A 14,621-nucleotide genomic window follows, 5' to 3' on the forward strand; every position below is an offset into this window, starting at 1 on the left:
ACTTTACATCAAATCTTACCATGGGTTGTTAGTTTTACAATGAGTTAAAGAAATTACTTGTTTACTTGTTTGTTAGCTTGTTTGGGTGAATAATCCAATTTTGTGTCAAACATTTTATGAACAAATATGAAGTTCGGTAGAAAAAGTATGAGAAACAAATCATCAGCAAAATAGGTTTCCAACTATTGAATATGAAATGTTACACATCATTGTAAAGCTGATTCTAATGACAACTAGATTGGGCTTCTAGACAACTCAGAAGTCAGCATATTCAACAAAACAGTGTGGAAGCTCTTGGCACTTCAAAAAAAGACTTGTTGTCTGTGGGTGAGCGCTAAAATGCATTACATTTTATATCAGTATAGTGTGATGGAAGGTGATATAGGATTTTTTTTTTTTTTTTGTCTAGTACTTGCTGCCATCCAGTGGAATAAAATAAGACTTTTTGGCTCGAAAATAGAGGACACAGAACTGAAATGGCTTGCTTTATATATATATATATATATATATATATATATAAATTATGTTTCTCATAAAATTGTAAACATATATAATGTAATTTATTAATTATTGCAATCATTTCTTAAAATGTTGGGGGATTATCTGTAAAATGAGACCATTTTTATGAAATTAGTCCAATTAAATTAGTGTGAACAGGGAGCTTTTAAATTTGAGCGTGAAAATTTGGCAGCCCAAACATCCTGCAGAGCGTAAGAGGTTAAGTGGACATATTACATTGTTTTACCTGTAGAAGGCAGCATAAATTCAGATTCAAGTAGCTTTATTGAGCTAGTAAAAAGAAGCTTTACATTGCCAAAGCATTAGTAAATATACACACTGTACATATACACATTTCCACACATATACATAAAATGGAAAATATATACAAAATAAAATCAGATAAAATAATTAGAACAATAACAGATGTAAAAATAAAAACAGTGGTCTGTTTTTATCTACAATTTACACATTTCTCTGTGCGTGTTGCACAGTGGTGATATTCTCACCCAGTTGGTTGTCCTATCCCACTGGTTTCCCTTTTGTCGTGGCAGGATTTCACATATTTCACAGCTAGGTTTGCACTTGCTGGAGTTTCTCCTAACAGGTATGGGAGTTTTTCCTTATTTGTTAGTAGATTGAAGTCCTTGTGGTAGGTAATGAAGTGGGGAAAGAAAGTGTCCCTAGTCTGTGTGTAGTTGGAGCATGATGTTGGCCTATGAAGTTCTGATTCCACTTCGTTTTGTGTGCAGTGGGGACACAGCCAGCCTTCTTTTGGGGGCCAGTTTTGTCTGTGTCAGCCTGTCTCTATGACAAGCTTATGTTTACTGAGTCTGTACATGGCTAGGACTTTAGGGTCGGACACTGCTCAGGTATTCTGCTAATCTATATTCTCTGTTTAGGCACAGATAGCATTCCAATTTGCCCTATTTCTTTTTTCCAATGTTTTAGGTATTTTACTTTCTGTGTTTTAATAATTTGGTTTGGTCTAACTGATTTTTTATTCTTCAGTCTGACCTGTTTTGGGTTGTGAGGTCAGTTCTAAGACCAGCTGGTTGAGCGGATTTCTCTCTGGGTTCAGCTCTTGGTAGGTTTTGTAGGTTGTAATGGAAGGTCTCATTTTCGCTATTATTTTCAGGTGTGTGTGAAATTTTCTGTCCTTCTTTTGAATTTTAATTATTAGTGATTATAATCTTAATTCTGCTCTGCAAGTATTATTTGGGGTTTTACACTGGACTCTTAGTATATTTTTGCAGAATTCAGCCTGCAGATTCTCTATTGGGTGTTTGTCCCATTTAGTGAACTCATGGTTGGTAAGTGGACCCAGACCTCACATTCATAGAGTGCAATGGGTTCTATAAACGACTGAGTTACTTTTAGCCATATTCTGATTGGGATGTCAATTTTAATATTTTTTTAATAGTGTAGAAAGCTTTTTTATAGTGTAGAATTGCCTTTTCTCTCAGGTCATTCACAACCTTGAAGTTTCCTGTGCTGCTGATGTTTATGCCGAGGTATGTGTAGTTCTAAGTGTGCTCTAAGTATATGTTGTCTAATTTAAAGTTATAGTTTTGGTCTTGGTCTTGGCGACAGGGTCTTTTGCGGAATATCATAATTTTTGTCTTTTTGAGGTTAACTGACAGGGCCCATGTTTTGCAGAATTTTTTTTTTTTTTTTTTGCAGTAGGTCTAGATGCTGCTGTAGACCCTCTTTTGTGGGTGACAACAGCACCAGATCATCAGCAAACAGGAGGCATTTAACTTCAGTGTCTAGTAGTGTAAGCCCAGGTGCTGAAGACTGTTCTTGAGCTATTGCTAGTTCATTGATGTACATGATGAATAGCTAAGGCCTCAGACTACAGCCCTGTTTCACCCCACATCTTTGAGGGAGAAAATCAAAGCAAAAACAATTTTAACAGCAAATGTGTTGTTAGTGTACATTGATTTGATGATGTTGTATGTTTTTCCTCAGACACCGCACTGAATCAGTTGAAGTTGAAGGCCCTCATGCCAAATTGAGTCAAACACTTTTTTGAAGTCAACAAAGCTGAGCATGAGAAGATTTTACTTTTGTTTTGTTTGATGTGCTTGTCAATTAGTGTATGTAGAGTAAATATGTGATCTGATGTGCATTATTTTGGTTGGAAACCAATTTGACATTTAGTCAGGATATTTCTATCCATGAAAAATTTGTGGAGTCTGCTATTTGGAATATTGCAAAAAAGTTTACCTAGGCTGCTATTTACACATATACCACCACGGGTAGTTATTATGGTCAAATTTGTCCCATTTATTGGTGAATATGCCTATCCTAAGTATAGTTTTGAAGAGTTTGAGGATGGCCAATTTGAATTTGTGGTCTGTGAATACTACCGAATAATACTGTGAATAATATTACCATAAATCTAAATTCAATATAATGGCCAGTGGTGAATTCTCAGGGCCAGCAAAGCCTTCTCTGCTGGCCTAACATGCCAAATAAATAAATATTTTTCATCCTTTCATTCTCAATCAACTTTTTGCCTAGGTATTTTTAATCACTTTCCACTCTTAATTAATTTACAAACAAATAGAGAAAAACGAAAAGTTTATCCAGTCAGAATTTATTCCTTGATGCTTACAAGCAAAGTGTGACAACTGTATCACAAATCACATGCCCAAAGCAGCACGTGAGTCTGAGCTCCACCCCCTCAGGCCTTCAGAATTTCTACAGAATCCCTCAACAGTGCAAATGAATGAGCAACTAAAGTCAGATTGTCAGATTCATCAGCCAGACAGATTGATTTATTTGTTCTTGGTGGGTGTGATCTTTAGGATATGTCCCGGTCGAGGCCTTCTAGCTGGCCTTGAGTGACGCAATCACTCTTTAAGTGACGTAATTTGAAAGCGAGTGCGAGATCTTGCTGATGAGTCGATTGACTTGAAATGATTACTGCTGGTACCGCCATTGAGAAAGAGATCCTTATGGATTTAAAAACAGGAGATTTTCTGCATGATCATGCAATTGATTAATTTATTAAACAGGAAAGGAGGACTGATTTTCACTTCAAGCAAATTGGTAAGTGCTTTTTGCATTGTTATAGCAACATCAGCATCATAATCATACTAGCTGGAAGACAGGCGAACAGCACATTACAGTAGTACAGTCTTGAAATGACCAGAGCTTGGATCAGGAGCTGTGTAGCATATTCAGACGGGAAAGGTTTGATTTTTCTGATGTTGAACAGCACAAACCTGCAGGACCAGGCAGTTGAAGAGATGTGGTCAGTGAAGTTAAGCTGGTCATCTACCACCAATCCCAGGTTCTGGGCTGTCCTGGTTGGCCTTAGTGTACAGTAGTTGAATAGAGAGGTTTAGGTTAACAGAGGGGTTGGTTGGGATCAAGAGGAGTTCTGTCTTTACAAGGTTGAGCTGAATGTGACTGTGACGAGGAGGAGGGCGTTGATGACACACGCTTGGCACTGAGTTGTCTAATCAGTGGGAGAGAGATAAGGAGGAGCCAGGATACCAGTTCGAGAGAGAGACACACATGTTGTGTGTGTGCGTCTTTGTTTTGTTTGCTGCAAAAAACTTTTATGTTATGCTTGAGTTATGTTCTGCCATTAAAGTTTACTTTGCTGTTCAGCCGGTTCCTGCCTCCTCCTTGCCCATGCTGTGAAACTCGTTACATTGGTGCCGAAACCCAGGAGGGAGGAGGGATGCACTGTTGGAGAGCCCTCACCACTGTTGGAGGGTCGCGACGCTGAGGAGGTATGGTACAGTGTTACTGGATTGGTTCATCAGGAGGGATAGGAGCCCGCTGCAATTCGCCAGGAGACGGAGAAGCTGCTGCCGTTTGCCAGGGGGCGGAGGAGCTCGCTGCCTACCGCCTGGAGGCGGAGGAGCCACTGATGTCTGCTGAGAGGCGGAGGAGCCTGCTGCCATCCACCAGGAGGCTTTGTCCAGTGCCATTGTCCGGCTTCGCGGAGGACCGCTCCCCAGCTGGCCGCAAGCACTTTTAAAACTTGTTACAGTGACATTCCTTCATCCAAGCTGAGAAATCCGCGAGACAGGCAGAGATACGAGCTGAGAAGATGCAGTCATCAGGCTGGAATGACAGGTAGATCTGCGTATCAAATGCATAGCATTGGTAGGAAAAGCCATGTGCCTTAATTATCGATCCAAGTGATGTAGTGTAGGTTGAGAAGAGGAGGGGTCCAAGCACTAATCCCTGAACACCAGTGGTTGGACACCTCTCCACTCCAGGTGACCTTGAAGGATCTGCCTGTGAGGTATGACTCAAACCATCCAAGCGCAGTTTCTGTGATGCCCAGGTCAGAGAAAGTGGACAGGAGAATCAGGTGGTTCACTGTGTCAAAAGCAGCAGACAAGTCAAGGAGGATGAGGATAGATGATTTGGAGTTAGCTCTCGCCAGTCGCAAGGTTTCAGCTACTGACAATATGTCTCCACTGAGTGTCCTTTTTTAAAGCCAGACTGATGTCTGTCGAGTAGTTCTGTGAAAACAGGTCTTCACTTGAACCAGAAAATTAGCCACTCAGAGAACTGAATATTTTTCAATAAACTTATAATCAACAACTTCAAATCAATAGTTTTATATTGTTCCATCGTTTTTAATGTATTACGTTATTCGTAATGCTTTATTGGATTGTAGTTCACGTCCAGTAGGTTGTGTCCAACTTTCAGTATTGTATTTTATTTTATTTTATTTTTTTGCTTATAATCAGAGTGTGTAATGTTGTGATTCACCTCAGAGCTGGTTGATTTGGTTCATGGCTTACAACTCTTTTATGAGTAATGTGAAAACACTTCCGGAACCTAGATGGCTAAAAAAGTGGTCGGGCACTGTTGTGCTCTTTTGAAAAAATAACATTTACAAACTGGTTTCCTGAATACTCCTGTCTGCCAATGGTCAGCAAACAGATAGTACCACCCCAAACTCATACCATTTGTTGAGTCAGTGTTGCTGTGTCTGGGTGGCCAGGATGCTCATACAAACTGAGCAACATTTTGAAAGTGCCATGAAAGTCACAGTGCTTACGCTGTTCAGGGAAAATTCACATACCAATGGCTGACCTAAAGTCTTTCTTCAAAGACTTACACGTATCAGGGCAGAATCAGGGCATACTGGGGCTCTTTTATAATTCACTCTGAAACTTAGCAGAAGAAATCTGATTGAAGATTGTAGACAGGAGATACTTTGCGAGTGATTTAGTCTTCAAGATGATGCCATGGATGGCCGCCTCGGTGTGTAGCTCTTCAGTTCATTTGTTGTTTTGTTTGTTTGTCCTGTGTTTAGTAATATTTTTCCAGTCAGTTTTACCAGGGATGAACTGCTGAACATTCAGCAGCATATAGCAGACAACCTTTTCTCGGTTTTTGAATATTCTGATGTTTTGCTGGACATTTTAGTTGGAGGCACAGCTGTATTGTTTAAATGCACTATGAGACACAGGTGAGGGAGATGAGCAGGCGTGCTGGTCAGGCTCCGTCGGCACGGCTTTCAAACAGCGCTGCCAAGCATTCATCTAGCGAATTCCGCTCTCTTCCTAACAAAACGGATGAACTACATCTCCTCACCCGTACAAACAAGGACTTTTCAAACTCTGCTGCCTTGTGCTTCACAGAAACCTGAGTGAAGCCATTCCGGACAGAGCGTTTCATCTGCCGGGCTTTCAGCTGTTCAGAGCGGATCGCATCGCGGAGTTAATGGAGAAAACGAGAGGTGGTGGAACACGCTTTTACATCAATGAAAGTTGGTGTACAGATGTAACAACGTTAAACGTTAAAGAGGATGTGCTGTCCTAATTTGGAAGTGCTCTTTATTAACTGTAAGCCGTTACTCGCCGCGGGAGTTTTCCTCGTTTATTCTGGTGAGTGTGTATATCGCGCCAAATGCGTGTGTGAACACAGTGCTGCAACAGCTGACTGATCAAATCACAGACACAGAACAACAATACCCGGACTCAGTTATTATTATTCTTGGGGATTTTAACAAATCAAATCTCACATGTGAACTGCCCAAATACAAACAGCACATTACATGCCCCACCAGAGAAAGGAACATACTGGATCATTGTTACACAACAATAAAGGATGCATATTGCTCTGTCCCTAGAGCAGCTTTGGGACTCTCTGATCACTGTCTGGTTCATCTTCTTCCAAACTACAGGCAGAAATTAAAATCAACCAAGCCAGTAGTAAGGACTGTAAAGAGATGGACCAATGAAGCAGAGCGGGAACTACAAGCCTGCTTCGATTGCATGGATTGAAGTGTTTTTGAGGCTGCAGCCACAGACCTGGATGAGCTCACATATACTGTTACATCATATATCAGTTTCTGTGAGGATATGTGCATTCCCACTAGGCCTTATTTAAAGTTAAACAACGACAAACTGTGGTTTACAGCAGAGCTCAGGCAGCTTCGTCAGGCCAAAGAGGATGCTTACAGGGGTGGGGATAAATTCTTGTACAATCAGGCCAGGAACACACTGAACAAGGAAATCTGAGTGGCTAAAAGGAGATACTCTGAGAAGCTGAAAAACTAGTTTTCAGCTAACGACCCTGCATCAGTGTGGAGTGGCATGAAACAACTCACAAATTACAGGACTCCTACCCCCAACCCTGTGGTGGACCAACAACTGACTGATGACCTGAATGTGTTATACTGTAGATTTGAAAGGCCCAATCTCACACCCCACATCCACTCTGACCTTCACTTCACACAAAGACCAACACCTCCTGCAACCCCCCTCCTCCCCCCTCCTGCTACTCAACCTGCACTTAAGATCTATGAAGATGATGTGAGCCGGGCTTTCGGAAACAAAAGACAAGGAAAGCTTCAGGCCCAGATGGCGTCTCACCAGCGTGTCTTCGATCCTGTGTTAACCAGCTGGCCCCCATCTTCACACAGATCTTCAATAGATCACTGGAGCAATGTGAAGTCCCATGCTGCTTCAAATGCTCAATGATTATTCCTGTCCCAAAGAAACCAAAAATCACAGGACTTAATGACTACAGACCTGTCGCCCTGACGTCTGTGGTCATGAAATCATTTGAGAGACTTGTGTTGGCCCACCTGAAGAACATCACTGGACCCTTTCTAGATCCCCTTCAATTTGCTTATCGAGCAAACAGGTCTGTGGATGATGCAGTCAACATGGGATTGCATCATATCCTGCAACATCTGGACAGACCAGGGACATATGCAAGGATCCTTTTTGTGGACTTCAGTTCGGCTTTCAACACCATCATCCCAGCTATACTCCAGAATAAATTACACCAACTCTCTGTTCCCATGTCTATCTATCAGTGGATTACCAGCTTTCTGACAGACAGGCAGCAGCTTGTGAGACAGGGGAAACTCACTTCCAGCACCTGTACAATCAGCACTGGTGCCCCCCAGGGATGTGTGCTCTCCCCACTACTCTTCTCCCTCTACACCAATGACTGCATTGCCAAGGACCCCTCTGTCAAGCTCCTGAAGTTTGCAGACGACACCACTGTCATCGGCCTCATCCGAGATGACAATGGGTCTGCATACAGAAGGGAGGTTGAACAGCTGGCTGTCTGGTGCAGTCAAAGCAACCTTGAGCTGAACATGCACAAAATGGTGGAGATGATTGTGGACTTTAGGAGGAACACCCCAACACTGACCCCCCTCACCATTCTAAACAGCACTGTGGCAGCAGTGGAGTCATTCAGGTTCCTGGGCACTACCATCTCACAGGACCCGAAGTGGGAGACACACATTGATTCCATTGTGAAAAAGGCCCAGCAGAGGTTGTACTTCCTTTGCCAGCTGAGGAAGTTCAACCTGCCACAGGAGCTGCTGATACAGTTCTACTCAGCAGTCATTGAGTCTGTCCTCTGCACTTCAATAACTGTCTGGTTTGGTTCAGCTACGAAATCAGACGTCAGAAGACTTAAATTCAAAGGATACCATGGTACATTTCCAAAACTGTTACTTTTAGTGACTTTTTTAGTGTTTAGGTGTAATACCTCTGGTTTTCTTCCAGTAAATGATTGTGTCATATTGTAGAGGGAATTTTCAGCTCTTCAGAAAGAACCCCTAGAACAAAAAGAGAGTTCTGAAAAGTAAACATGTATGTTCTTTATGAAAATAAATGGCACTGCAGATGGATTTCAGGTTCCAGGACACTGATAGTAATGTACTGAAAGACTGAAAGATATTAAAATCTCCTCTCAATATTTCATGTAGTTTATGAAATTTTCATGCTGTCGGCGTCACTGGGAGTTTGATGAATGATGAACAATATATTCACTGACATTCAAGAGTTCTATAGGAGAAACTGCATTGTATTCTAAGAATGTAAATACACACTGTAAACACACGCTGTAAATCCAGAGGCCTGTGTGTGAATATAGTCAAGGATAAAGGGCATTCTTAAGCACGACATGAAGCAGAGTTCAACCCCTTTATTTGTGAATATATTCACAAATAACGAAATGGCACAGCCTCGACTGCCTTATACTATAGCTTTTTAAAATGGTTCCCACATAATAAAAATATTAAGGACATAAATGTTCAAGAAAATGTTATTTTTTAAGTAAAATCATTGAATACCATCCTTCCACAAGAGGAAATAGCCCCTGACAGTAAACAGTAAACAGAACATTGCTATGCAACAAAAATAACTTGGCTGTGTCAGCTGTTTTTTTTTTAATTTAATTTTTTTTTTATTGTCAATAAACAACAATAACCTTAAACAGAAAAAAAAACATGTCCATTCAAGTCTACACTAAGTATACATATAAATGAACAACAATACTTTTACAATATAAAGAAGCAAAAATAAATAAAGAACTCATCCATAAGGTCCATTAACAAATTGTTCTTCTTACTGACAATTAGGTTTAAAGATTTCTTTAAATTATCCATTTCAAGCAAGAATAAATTAAATTTAGGTTGACATTTTGCAAATGTATGTTTGTGAATATAATATTTACCATGTAAAATATAAAAATTAACAACATACTCTTTCATCTTATCCTTATTTTTATAAGAGCATATGACATCTTCAAGAGTGAGCTGGTAAATAATTTTCAGATGAGTAAATAAGCTAAGAGCTGACCTTGGACCAAAATTCTGAAGATACACAACAATTATAAAATAAATGAACCAGGTTTTCCTCGTTAATGCTACAAAAATTGCACTTGCAGTCAAAGTTCCAATATTTAGATAAAATAACATTACAGGGGTAGATCTTATGTAAAATTTTAAAATGCACCTCTTTCACCTTATTGGAAATATAAAATTTGTAAGGAATTAGCCAAGCTTTTTTCCAATTAATATGAGAGATCTGGGCATTCCAGAAGAATTTCCCTCTATAGGGGAAATCCTATGTTTTGATTGAAAAATTAACCTAATACGTTTGTTATTTTAAGGAGAACAAAATAAATTAAAACCATCCACAGACAACTCTGGCATTATCAATTCACTACTTTCAAACAACAGATGACTTTTCATTAGTTGTATAAGGTCATTAGGGATGGCTTTAACCACCAATAAGAATTCTTTATGGGAAATAGGGAAATTATGAAAATACATAAACCTCTCATAGGGCATAATATTTCCTTCTTTATCAAAAAGGTCCATAACAAAATTAACATCCCTTTCAAACAATTTATTAAGGAATAAAGATTTGTTTCTAAAGGTAATCAAATAATTATTCCAATTAAACTATTCAAAGTTTCCATATTTACAATGATCTAGCTATTTATATCCTTGTAGAACATGCTAACTACGTCAATAAAATGATCCCCAAAGCCGAACATTTCCAAAGAGTGAAGAAGAAAACCGTGTTCGATTGTATCAAAGGCCTTACAGAAATCAAGAAATAAAATAACAACCCCAGGCTCTATCTGGTCACAATAATCTAAGAGGTCTAGAATAAAGCAAACATTGGAATTAATATGTCTTTGTTTCAAGAAACCCATTTGAGATTCATGGATAATTTTATTTAAACCAGATTTCAATCTTTTGGCATATACTAAAGCAATAAGTTTGTAATCAGTGTTTAGAAGCATGATAGGTCTCCAATTATCAATTACAAGAGGATCAGCTCAGGTATTAGGGATATTACTCCTTGCTTCATAGTTGAAATCACCTCCTTTTTCTTGATATATTCACAAAACCAAGGGCTGTTCTAAGATTCCCCACCCCCCCCACCAAAAAAAAAAAAACAGATAAAATTCTATTGTTAACCCATCATGGCCAGGACTCTTATTCTTTTTCATAGATTGGAGGGCTGAACGCAGTTCGATAATACTAAGATCAGAGTTGCATAACGATCTAAAATCATTGCTAATTGAAGGGATAAATTGTTGGATGTTATCTGTAAAAGATTTGCATTTGTTATAGTTGAAATTAGACTGATATAGTTGTTCATAGAAGGAGCTTACAAAAACAATCATTAATAATCAGAGATGACAAAGATTTCTTTTTAAAGTTCCTTTTTTCCAGAGCGAAAAAAATACGATGTATTTTTCTCGCCATTCACTATCCATTTAGCCTTTGTGCATAGGAAGGCCCCTTTTGCATGATTGATTAGCAGGTTTTCCAAATTTAACTTCAAAGATTGAAGTTCAGACTCCTGAGCAAAGGAGAGTGCCTGTTTCTTCAGTAAAACATCAATTTTGCTTAGCAAGTCTTTTTTTAAATAGAGTCTCTTTCCTTTTTAAGTTCCTTGCTTCGCTTAATGGCTAATTTTCTGGTTTTAAATGTAAATATTTCCCATTTAGAAGAATAATTGGAGCCCTCTGCATTACAAATATTAGTAGCTAGGGCTTTAATACTGTCTCAGAAAATCAAATCTTCGAGTATGGTATTGTTAAACTTCCAATAACTGCGTAGGCTATTACATTTAAAACCGGGCTGTAAGACTAACTGAATCAGAAGGTGATCTGAAAAGGGAGCATAACAATGGGATATATTTTGAACGTGTTGTAATAAGTTTGAGGAAATAAGGAATAGATCAATCTGCGATTTTAAAGTATTTGAGGAATTACTCCATGTGTAGTCTAGTGAATCTCCATTAAAATAACACCAACAGTCAACCAAGGATAATTTTTTTATTTAAGATGTCAATAATATTAGAGTTACAGGAAATGTGATGCACTTTCAGAGGCAATCTATACAGCAGGGGATCAGGAACTTCTTTAAAGCCCCCGGAAATTATTAGTTTAGCATCGGGGTTGTATTTTGCATTTCAATCAAAGTTTTGGCAAGATCATTAAATAGGGATTTATTTTTTACCTGAGAGTTATATCCATACACATTACAAATAATAAAAAATGTGTTATCTACTTTTATAGATAGTATGACCCATCTACCTTTTGCAGAAGTTTTGAAATTAAGAACGTCTCCTTTAAATTTGTTGATAAGAATGAGTACACCAGCAGCATTGTTTGTTCCATGACTAAAGTAAATTAAATCACCCCACTTCCAAAATTTTGCATATGACACGGAGGAATGAGTTTCTTGGAGAAAGATAAAGTCTTTGATGTATCTTCTGCAAAACAAAAAAGTCGCTTTTCTTTTCATATTATCTCTTAATCCCCTTGTATTTAAAGAAACAATGTTTAAGGAGTTAAATTCAAAGTGATCCATAAAAAAATAACTAAGAAGAAAAAAAAAAAAAGAAAGAAAAAAAACACTTTTACCAAAATACAGTGAACACCAAACTAACCACTTCTACGCAAGTCGTTTTTAACCAGAAAGTTTAACCAACCGAGGGAATATGAACAACCGACCATAGAACCAAGATCACTGTTAAATCAGGCAGATTTGAGCTTGAATGAAGTCAGGGCATTTGTGAAGCTATCTGCTCAAGAAGTTTGTATTGAATCAGCGGAGATCCTCCTGTCACTGGTCACCATGAAAGGCCCACTGTAGCCAGCCTTCTTCCCCTCTTTCCTCGCAGCCTGAATCAGCGGCCAGAGTTTATTCCGGTTCTCAATGTCCGCCCTGGTGAGTGACATCTTAATGAGGAGGCTGTTCTCCCTGAGGTAAATTGAGTTCTTCGCTTCAGACCAGATGATATCGCGGTGCATCCTTGTCACGAATCGAACAATGATGTGCCGGGGAGAGCCGTCAGATCTGCGTTTACCAGTGCAATAAGCCAAATTGATAACATCCTCCATTTTATCTCTGATGCGAGGAGGCACTCTGGCAAAGTGATTAATGGTCAACAATCGAACATTTTCACCTTCACACTCCTTCACTCCAAGTAATTTTAAGCACCACCTGCGACTATATCCAACGCCTCCACTCTCAGTTTGAGTTGCGTATTCTCATTTCGTACACATTGAAGCGAATCTTCAGTGTTCCTTATTTTTTCACCGTGAGATGTGACATCAGAAAGTAGACTTGCTTGTTCCATCCCCCCTGGAATCTACGCCCTTGGTTGGATAATTTCTTTGTGGTTTCCTGTCTGATTGTGATTTCTTGTCGATCTGGTTTGTTCCTGGTTTTTGTGTTTTGTTTTTGTTTTTCGTCTCATGGGTTGTTTTGTTTTAATGCCATGCATTTTACCTGGGTCTTTTGAGCTTTGATTTTTCTGTAATGAAGTAATTTTGATTATAAATTGTCTGTGCTTGGGTTCTTCTGTTTCACAATCTGATGGTTGGACCCTCTTGACACAATCTCAGTTCACCTTGAGAATGTGCAACTGAAGTACAGGCATACAGTATATGCATTTCGGTGGAGAATTAAGTTTATTTCATGATTGACCTAGAACTGGTTATAATCTTTATTTGAGCTGTGTAATTTTATGATCTGATTTTGAGTGAATTCAACTAAAATGAAGTAGAAACAACATTTAAATAGCAAATCTGAGTTAGTCGACTTGTATCTTGTTACTGTAACTTAAATAGTTAACTTCATTCTGCATTAACACCCAAGTCAAGTAAAATAAATTACACACCATTACTTATTTTGGGCATTAATTCACCAATACTTAAAGCTACACTATGTAACTTTTTTACTAATACACAATTGTATTAATGAGAGAGTGCAACAAAAATCCATCTTCCAAACCATGTCTTTATCTGACCCAAATACACTTTGATAAACCTATAATAATGATATTATATTATAAATATTTTAGAGAACACAACGAACTAGAAACATTGACTATGGATCATTCAAAACGGCAAACCTCCAGGGAATCACCGGTTGTAAAAACAAAGAAACCCCAAACAGAGCAGAGTCTACAAGCAAAAAGGGAAAGTGACAGAATCCGTAATAAAACCTGAATCAACATCGGCTTGGCTTTTCAGAGGTGGCGACAACTCCGAGATCTGATAGGATTTAAAAGTGACCCAGAGATGGCTTTTTTCTTACTCAACAGGTGAGATATTTTATTGATATGGTTTATGTATAGTTGTGTAGTGTAGTAGATAATACAATAATTATACTGTAATCGGTGCAGAACTTTTCACTTGCTATCACATGTGTGTATTTTTCTTTATAACGGCAATAATTTATGTAAATAAATCATTTAGTCCTAGGCTTGCCAGGGACATGTGAGTCTTGAAATGATGTTGACCACTGGTTGGTTACAATGACAATCTATAAATTAGTTACTACCATGGTCTATTTCGACAGAATATACTGCAGTTATAAAAACTTTACAATGTTTGACCTTATCAATGTTAACGAACGTTGCCTAACTTTTGTAAGGTCATTTATTTCAAAACATCAGTGTTTCCAGTAAGTCAAAATAACAGCATAAGATATGGCACTTACCTGCTAAGATGACATGTTTTCAGATATCCATCTTTTCCTTTCTTTCGTTATTTATTCATTCGCTCTGATAAGATGTCCTGAAGCATAATCAAAATAATGTTCTTCCGCAAGACGCATGCCATTTAATTTTTTAAGCGCTAGAGGGCCAAAAGTTACATAGTGTAGCTTTAATTTGAGAATTTTACAAAATCAGCTGAGTAAAATCAACTTATTAGGGTTTTCAGTGTAGGTTGACAAATTCCAGTGTCGTTGATTTTCTATAATATAATGGCTATCAAGTATTTCCAGGTTTGTTGACCACATTACAATTTCACTAAAAATGTTTTGTCTTAACAGATTTTTCCAAACTAGTAAT

The sequence above is a fragment of the Myxocyprinus asiaticus genome, chromosome 30 (assembly GCF_019703515.2).
Source record: "Myxocyprinus asiaticus isolate MX2 ecotype Aquarium Trade chromosome 30, UBuf_Myxa_2, whole genome shotgun sequence".
Lineage (NCBI taxonomy): Eukaryota > Metazoa > Chordata > Actinopteri > Cypriniformes > Catostomidae > Myxocyprinus > Myxocyprinus asiaticus.